The sequence below is a fragment of the Diceros bicornis genome, chromosome 9 (assembly GCF_020826845.1).
Source record: "Diceros bicornis minor isolate mBicDic1 chromosome 9, mDicBic1.mat.cur, whole genome shotgun sequence".
NCBI classification, from domain to species: domain Eukaryota; kingdom Metazoa; phylum Chordata; class Mammalia; order Perissodactyla; family Rhinocerotidae; genus Diceros; species Diceros bicornis.
This window is the reverse complement of record NC_080748.1, coordinates 73086676-73099315: the sequence shown is the minus strand read 5'-3', so window position 1 is coordinate 73099315 and position 12640 is coordinate 73086676. Positions and strand designations below refer to the sequence as shown.

Below are 12640 nucleotides of genomic sequence, written 5' to 3'. Positions count from 1 at the left end.
TTCTCTCCACATCCTCTCCAACATATGTTGTTTCCTGTTTTGTTAATTATAGCCATTCTGACGGGCGTGAGGTGATATCTCATTGTAGTTTTGATTTGCATTTCCCTGATAGTTAATGATTTTGAACATCTTTTCATGTGTCTGTTGGCCATCTGTATATCTTCTTTAGAGAAATGTCTGTTCAGGTCCTTTGCCCATTTTTTAATTGGGTTGGTAGTTTTTTTGTTGTTGAGATGCATGAGTTCTTTATATATTTTGGAGATTAAGCCCTTATCAGAAGTATGGTTTGCAAATATCTTCTCCCAATTGTTAGGTTGTCTTTTCGTTTTGTTGATGGTTTCCTTTGCTGTGCAGAAGCTTTTTAGTCTGATGTAGTCCCATTTATTTATTTTTTCTATTGTTTCTCTTGCCCGGTCAGACATGATGTTTGAAAAGATGATGCTAAGACCGATGTCGAAGAGTGTACTGCCTATGTTTTCTTCTAGAAGTTTCATAGCTTCAAGTCTTACATTCAAGTCTTTAATCCATTTGGAGTTAATTTTTGTGTATGGTGTAAGGTAAGGGTCTATGTTCATTTTTTTGCATGTGGCTATCCAGTTTTCCCAACACCATTTGTTGAAGAGACTTTCTTTTCTCCATTGTATGTTCTTGGCTCCTTTGTCGAAGATTAGCTGTCCATAGATGTGTGGGTTTATTTCTGGGCTTTTGATTCTATTCCATTGATCTGTGTGTCTGTTTTTGTGCCAGTACCATGCTGTTTTGGTTACTATAGCTTTGTAGTATATTTTGAAATCAGGGAGTGTGATACCTCCAGCTTTGTTCTTTTTTCTCAGGATTCCTTTACCTATTTAGGATCTTTTGTTGTTCCAAATAAATTTTAGGATTCTTTGTTCTATTTCTGTGAAAAATGTTGTTGGAACTTTGACAGGGATTGCATTGAATCTATAGATGGCTTTAGGAAGTATGGACATCTTAACTATGTTAATTCTTCCAATCCAAGAGCATGGTATATCTTTCCATTTCTTTGTGTCTTCTTCAATTTCTTTCAGAAATGTTTTATAGTTTTCGGTGTACAGATCTTTCACCTCTTTGGTTAAGTTTATTCCTAGGTATTTTATTCTTTTTGTTGCAATTGTAAATGGGATGGTATTCTTAATTTCTCTTTCTGCTACTTCGTTGTTAGTGTATAGAAATGCAACTGATTTTTGTATGTTGATATTGTATCCTGCAACTTCACCATATTCGTTTATTACTTCTAAAAGTTTTCTGGTGGATTCTTTAGGGTTTTCTATACATAAAATCATGTCATCTGCAAATAGCGACAGTTTCACTTCTTCCTTTCCAATTTGGATCCCTTTTATTTCTTTCTCTTGCCTCATTGCTGTGGCTAGGACTTCCAGTACTATGTTAAATAGGAGTGGTGACAGTGGGCATCCTTGTCTGGTTCCTGTTCTTAGAGGGATAGCTTTCAGCTTTTCACCATTGAGGATGATATTACCTGTGGGTTTGTCACATATGGTCTTTATTATGTTGAGGTACTTTCCTTCTATACCCATCTTATTCAGATTTTTGATCATAAATGGATGCTGTATCTTGTCAAATGCTTTCTCTGCAACTATTGAGATGATCATGTGATTTTTATTTTTCATTTTATTAGTGTGGTGTATCACGTTGATTGATTTGCAAATGTTAAACTATCTCTGCATACCTGGAATAAATCGACTTGATCATGGTGTATAATCTTTTTAACGTATTGTTGTATGCGATTTGCTAGTATTTTGTTGAGGATTTTTGCATAGATGTTCATCAGTGATATTGGCCCGTAATTTTCTTTTTTTGTGTGTTGTCCTTGTCTGGTTTTGGTATCAGGGTAATGTCAGCTTCGTAGAATGAGTTAGGGAGCTTCCCCCCCTCCTCAATTTTTTGGAAGAGTTTGAGAAGGATAGGTATTAAGTCTTCTTTGAATGTTTGGTAGAATTCACCAGGGAAGCTGTCTGGTCCTGGACTTTTATTTTTGGGGAGGTGTGTGATTACTGTTTCGATCTCCTTACTGGTGATGGGTCTATTCAAATTCTCTACTTCTTCTTGATCCAGTTTTGGAAAGTTGTATGATTCTAAGAATTTATCCATTTCTTCCAGATTGTTGAATTGGTTGGCATATAGCTTTTCACAGTATTCTCTTATAATCTTTTGTATTTCTGAGGTGTCTGTTGTAATTTCTCCTCTTTCATTTCTGATTTTACTTATTTGTGCCTTCTCTCTTTTTTTCTTGGTGAGTCCAGCTAAAGGTTTGTCAATTTTGTTGATCTTTTCAAAGAACCAGCTCTTGGTTTTATTAATTTTTTCTATTGTTTTCTTTTTTTTTTGGTCTCTATTGCATTTATTTCTGCTCTGATTTTTATTATTTCCCTTCTTCTACTGATTTTGGGCTTGGTTTGTTCTTCTTTTTCCAGTTCCTTTAGGTGCATTGTTAGATTGTCTATTTGAGATTTTTCTTGTTTGTTGAGATAGGCCTGTATCGCTATAAACTTCCCTCTTAGAACCGCTTTTGCTGTATCCCATAAATTCTGGCATGTCGTATTTTCATTTTCTTTTGTCTCCAGGTATTTTTTGATTTCTTCTTTGATTTCTTCATTGACCCAGTCGTTGTTCAGTAGCATTTTGTTTAATCTCCATGTATTTGTGGCTTTTCTGATTTTCTTCCTATAGTTGATTTCTAGTTTCATACCATTGTGGTCAGAAAAGATGCTTGGTATTATTACAATCTTCTTAAATTTATGGAGACTTGTTTTGTGGCCTAACATGTAATCAATCTTGGAGAATGTTCCATGTGCATTTGAAAAGAATGTGTATTCTTTGGTTTTTGGATGGAATGCTCTGTATATATCTACTAGGTCCATCTGTTTAGTGTGTCCTTTAAGGCCAATGTTTCCTTATTGATCTTCTGTTTGGATGCTCTATCCGTTGGTGTAAGTGGAGTGTTAAAGTCTCCTACTATTATTGTGTTATTGTCTATTTCTGTTTTTATGTCTGTTAATAATTGCTTTATATATTTAGGTGCACCTACATTGGGTGCGTAGATATTTACAAGTGTTATACCCTCTTGTTAGATTGTTCCCTTGATCATTATGTAATGCCCTTCTTTGTCTCTTTTTACACTTTTTGTTTTAAAGTCTATTTTGTCTGATATGAGTACTGCTACCCCAGCTTTCTTTTCATTGCCATTTGCGTGGAGCATCTTTTTCCATCCCTTCACTTTCAGTTTGTGAGTGTCTTTAGGTCTGAAGTGTGTCTCTTGTATGCAGCATATATATGGGTCTTGTTTTTTTATCCAGTCAGCCACCCTATGCCTTTTAATTGGAGCATTTAGTCCATTGAGATTTAAAGTAGCTATTAATAAGTATGTACTTACTGCCATTTTTTAACTTTTTTTTTTCTCAGTGTTTTAGTAGTCCTTCTCTGTTCCTTCCTTCTTCTATACAGAATTGATGGTCTCTTTAGTTTGACCTCTGTCTGAAAGCTGTACTCTTTAACTCCCTTCCTCCCTCCTTTTATGTTTTTGATATCATATCTAACCTCTTTTTTGTGCATTTGTATCCAGTACCCTCTTATCATGGAAATAGATAATATTTCCTATTTGTGGTCTTCTCTTTTCCCCTTAAATAAGTCCCTTTAACATTTCTTGTAGCACTGGTCTTGGCAACAAACTCCTTTAATTGTTGCTTGTCTGGGAAATTTTTTATCTCTCCTGCCATTTTGAATAATAACATTGCTGGGTAGAGTATGCTCGGTTGTAAGTTTTTTCCTTTTAGCACTTTAAATATATCATGCCACTCTCTCCCAGCCTGTAAGGTTTCTGCTGAGAAGTCAGCTGATAGCCTTATGGGGTTTCCTTTGTATGTAACTTGACTTTCTCTTGTGGTTTAGGCTTCTCTCTTTATCTTTAATTCTGGACGTTTTGATTATGATGTGTCTTGGTGGGGTCCTCTTTGGGTTTATCTTGTTTGGGGCTCTCTGTGCTTCCTGTACCTGGATGTCTGTTTCCTTCCTTAGGTTAGGGAAGTTTTCATCTATTATTTCTTGAAATAGATTCTCTGCCCCTTTGTCTCACTCTTCTCCTTCTGCGACACCTATAACACGGATGTTAGTGTGCTTGATGTTGTCCCAGAGGTCCCTTAGACTATCCTCACTCTTTTTGATTCTTTTCTCTTTTACCGGTACAGCTTGGGTAATTTCTTCTAGTCTTTCGTCCAGCTCACAGATCCGTTCTTCTGTATCCTCTAGTCTACTTTTGAGTCCCTCTAGTGAATTTTTCATTTCCAGTATGGTATTCTTCATTTCTGATTGGTTCTTTTTTATATCTTCCATTTCTTTGTTGACATTCTCACTGAGTTCATCTATTCTTCTCCCCACATCAGTGAGCATCCTTAACACTCTTTGTTTGAACTCTCTTTGGGTAGGTTGCTCATTTCTGTTTCACTTAGTTCCTTTTCTGGAGTTTTGTCCTGTTCCCTTACTTGGAATGTATTCCTGTGCCTCCTCATTTTGCCTCTTTCCCTGTGCTTGTGTCTACATGTTAGGTAGGTCAGCTACGTCTCCTGCTCTTGGATAGGTGACTTTATGTAAGTGATGGCTTAGGAGGCCTGCAGTGTGCTTGCCTCAGTTCTCAATGTTCCAGGGGTGACCCCTATGTGGGCTACCTGTGTCCTTCTGCTGTGGCCTGTTTGCTCTCCCTGTAGGCGCCCAGGGAGGCCAAGTTATTCTCCTGGCCAGCTGTTGTAATGCTCAGCTGTTTGTAGTTGCTGTGGGCCCTTCAGTCTCTTTATCAGGTGTGGGGAGCCCCAGCACAGTTGGCTACAAGTTCTAATACCACATTTGTGTTGCAGTATTTCTTTCAAGTGAGTAGGTCCCCAGCGTGGCAGGTTGTTAGGCTCAGGGCCTTACAATTTCTATAAGCCTCCAGCCTTTAGGTCTCTTGTCAGCTCTCTGAGGATTGCAGCTGGGTGAGGCTGGCCTCAGGCATGGGAGCACTCAATTGTTTCAAGCTTTGGAAGGTGGGGAAAACCCCCTATGTGGGTCTTTGAGAAGCACAAGTCTTCTGCAGCTCACAAGCCCTGCTGCCCACAGGTCCACACACACAGTCAACACAGTCCTGCCCCGTGTGAGCGCCCTGACCTCCCGAAGCAGACCCAGTCTTTCCACGGCGGGAGCCCCACACTCTACACCTGCTCCTTGTGCACGCCCTGCCCCACTGAAGTCGGCTCAGTTGCCAGGCTGCAGAGAATCCGGTCACCAATCTATGCAGGCCCACAAGTTGCCTGAGGGCTTGTTGTTGGGTGGGGCCAGTCTCTAGGGTGGGCTGCCTGCCCTGGCTGAGCTGGATTAAATCAGTGCTCTAGTGGGTGGGGCAGACCTGGGCTAGCAGGCCCCAGTGAGAACTCCAATGGCCTCTGTGTCAGCACGCCCACACCAGGCCACAACAATGGCCGCCGCCAATGTCCCAGTCCCTGGAGAGGTCTCACCTCTCACGGAGATGCACTCAGGGCCTATCAGGTGAGTCTCTTTTCACCAAAGCACTGTGCACCTTTCTTTCTGGTGATTTTAGGTTGCTTTCTGCAACGGGTGAGTTTGCCCGTGGGCCCTTTAAGAGCCGGTTTTTCTTTGTGAGCCAGCTTTTCTGGGGTGCTCCCCAATGTTTTAGTAGCAGGCAAAGTAAGATATTATGCCGCTTGTCTCGATTGTGCTGGGTCCACAAAATGCCCCCAGCGGGGGCGCTCCCGGCTCAGGGCCCCGCGCCTCCAGGGAGGGCTGTGTGCATTTGGGCTGCCCCCTTGCAGCCGTGGCCGGCTTGTGAAGGCGGCGTTTTCTCTCCAGAAGGGAGTTTCTGCCTCTTCCACCTCAGTTAGGATTGTCCCTTGTTGCAGGAGTTCCTCTCATCCAGTTTTCAGTTCTGTCTCAGGGGTAATTTTTCCACGAGTAGTTATAAATTGGCTGTGTCCACGGGAGGAGGTGAGTTCAGAGTCTGCCTACGCTGCCATCTTGACTTCTTTCCCACAATTCATTTTAAATATAACTTTTTCAGTGAACTGTCCCGGAGCTTCTATTATATGTTCTCTTACTATTCTGGTATTTTTCCTTTGTTGTACTTATTAATAATTAAAGTTAGTTAATTAGTTTTCTAATTATTTTTAACTACCATCTCTCTGCTAAACGGTAAGCTCCAGGAGAGCAAGGGCCATTTCTTTCTTGCTGACCATCGTGTCTCCAGTCCCTAGGGAGCTCTCTAGTACAATGTAGGCATTCAACGAAAATTTGTTGGATACATCAATGAATGGGTGAATGGATAAATGAAGAATGAAGAGGAGCTTTGGATCGGCAAATATTTCTGTTTGGTTTTGTTTATTAATGACAGAATATTGAACTTGAGAAAGAAGCAGTGGACAATTTTAAGATACAATAGAGCAATTATGAGAGATTGAGTAAGGTCCCTGAAAACATCAAAGGATTTAATCCAGGGCACAGGAGCAAGAATTGCCCAAGAAAAAGAGGAGGAACAATTCTGACACTGTGGTAGGAAAGGAGATGGAAAGATCATTTTGGATGCAGAAATGTTTTCAAAGGAGATCCCTTCATGGACATTCTATTCTCTGTAAAGTAGGAGGTGGCATTTACATGTGAGAGAGAGGTGAGAGGAGGAAGATAGGGTTTCGAAGAGCTTAGTGAAGAGAATGGGAGAAGGTATGAGCGAGAGACACAGAACTGCCAGGAAGCATCAAGCAAGCATTCAGCCAAAGTTAGAGACTACGAATTTTTAATGTTACCAATTTACACTGGCTTGGGTAGTATTTTCTGCTGCACAGTTCAGCAACTAGGGTCTTGGAGACAGATGGTTAGACTCCATATAAAGCTGATAGTGATGATGATGATGTGATGACAAACGTTGACTCACTGTTATTCTGTCAAGCACTGTGCAAAGCTGTTTCTATGAATTACCTCATTTATTATACATACACACACAAGCACACACAATGTTGTATATATCAATTTTTCCAGATGAGAAGATTGAGACTTCTTTTTTATACAACTTCAGTAAGGCATAATTTACATACCATAAAGTCCACCCATTGCATATGCAGAATTAAATGATTTTTTATAAATTTATAGAGTTGGCAGCCATCACCACAAGTCAGTTTTAGACAATTTTCATCACTTCAAAAAATTCCCTTGAGCCTGTTTGTACTCAGTTCTGCTTCAACCCCCAAACCCAGGCAACCACCTATCCACTATCTGTCTCAATAAATTTGCCTTTTCTGGACATCTCATATAAATGAAATCAAATAATATAGTAAAATGAAATTATTTGAATTATTTCATTTTATGAAATCTAATAATATAGTCGAATTTGTTTTTTTGTGTGGCTTCTTTCACTTAGGATAATGTTTTTTGTAGTTAATTCATGCTCTAGTATGTATCAGTATTTTGTTCCTTTTTTCATTGCTGAATAGCATTTAATTATATGGGTACACCACATTTTGAAATTCATACGCATTTGGATTGTTTCCAGTTTTGGACTATTATGAATAATGTTGCAGTGAACATTCATGTACAATTCTTTGTGTGGACATATATTTTTACTTCTCTTGTGTAGATTCCTAGAAGTGGAATTTGGAATTACAAGGCTGTGTGGTAAGGTTATGTTTAACTTTTTAGGAACCTGCCAGAATCTTTTCCAAAGCAGATGCACCATTGTATATCCCCACCAGAAATGTATATGTCAAGTGTGTCTTCTGTATCTATTGAGATGGTCATGTGGTTTCTGTTGTTTATTTTATTTATATGGTTATTACACTGGTTGATTTTCAGATGTAAAAAACTTTGCATTCCTAAAATAAATCCCACATGCTCATGGTATATAATCCTTTTTATATGCTACGGAATTTGTTTTGCTAATATTTTGTGAAGTTTTTCTTTTTGTGATGTTTTTATCTGGCTTTGGTATCAGGGTAATTCTGGCCTGAAAAAAAAAATGAGGTGAGAAGTGTTTCCTTCTCATCTATATTCTGAGTTTGTAAAAATTGGTATTTCTTCTTTGAATATTTGATAGAATGCACTAATTAAGACATGAGGGGCTGGGCTTTTGTTTGTGGGAAGATTTTAAATTACTAATTAAATTTCTTTCCTTGTTCCAGTCTTTTCTTATTTTCTATTTCTTCTTGAGTCCATTTTGGTAATTTGTAAACACACAATTTTCTGCTCTTACCTTTATTATTTCCTTCCTTCTGCTTACTCTGGATTAAGTTTTCTCTTCTTTTTCTAGTTTTTTAAGGTGGATACTTAGGTTATGGGGGTTGGAAACTTTCTCCTTTGTTGTTATAAGCATTTAGAGTTATAAATTTCCCTCTAAGCACTGCTTTAGTTGAATTCCATAATTTTCCTCTGTTTTGTTTTAGTTTTCATTCAACTCAAAATAACTTTTGATTCCCCTTTTGGTTTCTTGTTTGACTCAAGGGTTATTTAGAAGTATATTAGTACCAAAATATTTGGCACAGATGTCTTTCTGTTGTGGATCTCTAATTTAATTTTGTTGTGGTCAAAAAACATACTTTGAGTGATTTCAGTTTTTAAAAAATGTATTGAGAATTATTGCATGGCCCAGCATATAGTCTACCCTAGAGACTATTCCATTCCAAACACGTGTATTCTGCAGTCCTTGAGTGGAATGTGCTATTAAGTCAGTTAATAACATTGGTTGATAATGTTGTTCAGTCTTTTATACCCTTGCTAATTTTCTGTCGAGTTACTTGTTATATCAATTATTGGAGTGGGGTATTGAAATCTCCAACTATTATTTTTTAATTATCTATTTCTCCTTTCAGTTCTTTTTGCTTCAAGTATTTGGGGTCTCTGTTATGAGGTGTATATGCATTTATAATTGTTATATCTTTCTAATGTATTGACCTTTTAACATTATGAAATGCCTCTCTTTGTTTCTAATGGTATTTATTACATTAAAGTTTATTCTGTTTGATATTAATATAACCACTCCAGATCCATTATGTTTACTGTTTCATGGTATATCTTTTTCCAACATTTACTCTCAAGCAATTTGTGTCTTTGCATCTAAGTTGCATCTCTTCTAGACAGCATATAGACATCACAAAACACCAAAGGAAACTTTATTTTTTTTCTCCTTAATTAGCACCTTGATGATTTACATTACAATGCTAATAAAGACACCATCTACCCTAGCCAAGCAGTTGTAAGAGTAGGTAACGAGATACAGAAGTTTTAACACTGTATTCTTTGGAAAATTTGGATACCTTTCCTTTCAGGTAACTCTGCAATGTGGAATTAAATGTTTTAACTGTTCTGGGAGAACATAGATGAATGATTTTGAGTTTCTCAGTCACTTTATCTTCTTTCACTGTGGTGTTGATGACTTCAGATACCCTATTAATTCTAAGGATGCAAGGAAAATTTAAAAACATTTCACTATATCATAATATTCCTTCACTGAAATTGAAGAATGCACTTTTCTCTTTTTGCTTACAACATTGGCAGCTAGGTCACTGACTGATATACCAATAGAGCAGGTATTTTACTTTTTATCCTTAACAATTTCCTAACTCTATTGGACACTGCACTGAGAGTTATGAAAATTGCTTCTTTTCAGCCACTACCCGTGAACATTTTGTCTTCTCCTTGCTTACCAACAAGATATACTCTTCTCCCAAAGGCTGTGCTTTAGAAACACTTGTAATAATATATTTCAATCTCTATGAATCCAATTGCATCTAATTCTAACCATCTAATATTCGGAAATGCACTGTTTCCATGTCACCTAGGTTATGATTTCCACTGGCTGACATGTAATAAGAAGGACACTGCGTTGACTAAAATGTCACAGGGCTGGGACTGTGGTCTGAATAAATCCATATGTCTCTGAACCTCAGGAAGGTAGGACTGAGAACTATCCAAGGAGCTGAGTGTGAGGAGCAAGATCTTGAAATGAGTAAAGGCAGACACATCTTTGTTGATCTCTACCTTGGGCAGGTTGAAGATGTCGAAGTCACCACGTCTCCTACAGACCATTCTAAAATGTCTAAGAGGACTATCCTTCTGCAATGTCATTGCTAAAATTGCTCGTGTCCAAGCAATGCATAATTATCTGACTCCAACTATGGTGAATTTATGGACTGTTTTATTCTCTTCATTTTCCTAGGCCTTTGAATTTACGTCTCGGACACCTTCATTGATTTTTGCAATCTAGGCTAGCAAGTCTACCAGCCATGCCTCATCAGGTGATGACAAGAAGCAAGAGGAAACTCCTCTTGAAACTTCGCAATCATTTATTTGATTAACCCAACAATTACAGATTTAGGATGGCTCCAATTCTGGAGATATGGCAAGTACTTAACATATAAAAGTTACTACAATTTAAAGTTACTGAAGACTGGGGGTCTCTTCTGAATTAGAGACTTGTTGCAGATAAGATGTTTCCTTATGAATAGGCTAAAATGATTTTATGTCTGTCAAACAAGGTAAAATGATGCTATGTTTTTCAAACTTTTATTACTTATCAATAACAAAAATGTTTTTACCACAATTTACAATTTCCAAAGCACTCCTATGTCCATTAATATGCTTTAATCTTATTAAAATTCCAGAAGGTAGGTGTTATTGCGCTGAAATTACAGCTGAGACTTATTCTGTACAGTTAATAAGTGGCAGAATCTTGATTGGAATTCAGTTCTTCTGACGCTGTATTAATGCACTTCACACTATACAATAGAAGTTCTCTTCATTAAAAATTTAATTGTTTTGTCATTTATTACAGCATTTGTGTGGAACAAGGGTGCATAATGATTCAGTAAATGTAAGAGAGAAAATAAACTTAATAATTGAGTTTGCAAGACATAAGGGATTAAGGAAAGTTTAGCACATCTATAAATTAAATCCTGTCTATCCATTAAAGGGCATTATGTTGAATATTTATTGCCATGAAAACATAACCATAACATACTAAGTGGAAAAAAATTTATAAAAGAGTGTGTAAACAGATTAGACCGTCCAGAAATAGATGCACACATATACAGTCAATTAATTTATGACAAAGATGCCATTAAAATTCAGTAGGAAAAGAATTTATTTTCAATAAATAGCTCTGGAGCAATTGGATATCTATATGAGAAAAAAATGAACCCTGCCTCATTATTGCACATCGTATTTAAAAATTAACATGAAATGGCCTATGAATCTAAATGTGAATAAAAAACAATAAAATTTCTAGGACAAAACAGAATATCTTCGTACCTTAGGATAAGAAACAATTTCTTAATTAGTACACAAAAGCAATATACATCAAAGGAAAAATGATGTTCTAGTTTATTAAATTTAAGAACTAATTTATCAAAAGACTCCAGGAAGAGAAAGAAAAAGTAATCCAAGGAGAGAAGATATTTATAATACATATATCCAATAAAAAACTTACATATAGTATATCTCAAAAACTCCTACAAACTAATAAGAAAAAGACAAACATATTTTTTAAGTTGGACAAGAGTATTAAACAAGCACTATGCAAAAGAGAATATCCAAATGACAAATTAGAAAAAAATCAATATAATTAATCATCAGTGAAATGCGAATGAAAATTACCACGCAATACAACTACATTCCTTTTAGAATAGCTAACTCCAGAAGACAAATAATACCACTTGTTGGCAAGAATGTGGGGGTCACTGGAACATTCATATCTTGCTGAAGGAAGTCTAAACTGGTGCAACAACTTTGGAAAATTGTGTGTCAGTACTTTCCTAGGATCCAGCAATCATACTCCTAAGCATGTGCTCAAGAGAAACAAGTGTGTATATCCATCAAAAGACATATACGAGAATGTTCACAGAAGTCTTACTCATAATAGCCAGAAACTGGAAACCACCCAATATTTATCAATAGAAGAATACATAAATAAATTGTGGTATGCAATACAATAGTAGATAGTATTAAAAATTTAACATGTTAATGACACATGAAATAATGTGAATAAATCTCATAAGACATTATGTTGAGGAGCTGGACTCAAAAAAAGTTCATGGTATTATTCCATTTATATGAACAGCAAGAATAGGCACAATTAATCAGTGGGGATTGAAGTGAAAAATCATTACCTCTAGAGGAAAGGAGTACAGTTGAACATCCTAGAATGTCAGGAATGTTCTTGCTCTTGTTGTGGCTAACAGTTATATATAACTGCAAAATCAGGTGTTGCTTCAGTTTCAATGTGCTTCCTTAGGGCCAATGCCTCTTAATTGTTTTATTAAAGCCTGACCAGCTACTAGCTATGGTGTGCTGCTTTTTCTTCACAATTGTCTGGATGGTAATTTTGAATACTGAATTTCCGCTTGTTAAAACAAAGTTTTAGAATAGACGCTCTTCCACGCCCCACCCCCCACCTTCAAGTCTTTTTCCACATCTATTGCCAGATAAGATTCTTCAAGACTCCACTGAATACTTCTGGTGTTAGCATGACCAGAGCCAGGTAGCTTCTTTACAAAAGCTCTCTCTGCAGAAGTCACCAACAGCATCTTTAACCACCAGCACTCACAGCAAAGCATTTTTCAAACTTCCAAAAATTTCT

At 37.1% G+C, this 12640-nt stretch overlaps 1 protein-coding gene and 1 pseudogene across 2 annotated transcripts in view; both read right to left on the bottom strand.

Annotated features, from left to right (window-relative positions):
• HS6ST3 (heparan sulfate 6-O-sulfotransferase 3) overlaps positions 1-12640 on the bottom strand; it is a 178922-nt gene that overhangs the window by 152511 nt on the left and 13771 nt on the right. The window lies entirely within an intron of this gene.
• On the bottom strand, positions 9514-12587 carry LOC131410381 (ubiquitin-conjugating enzyme E2 variant 3-like; annotated as a pseudogene).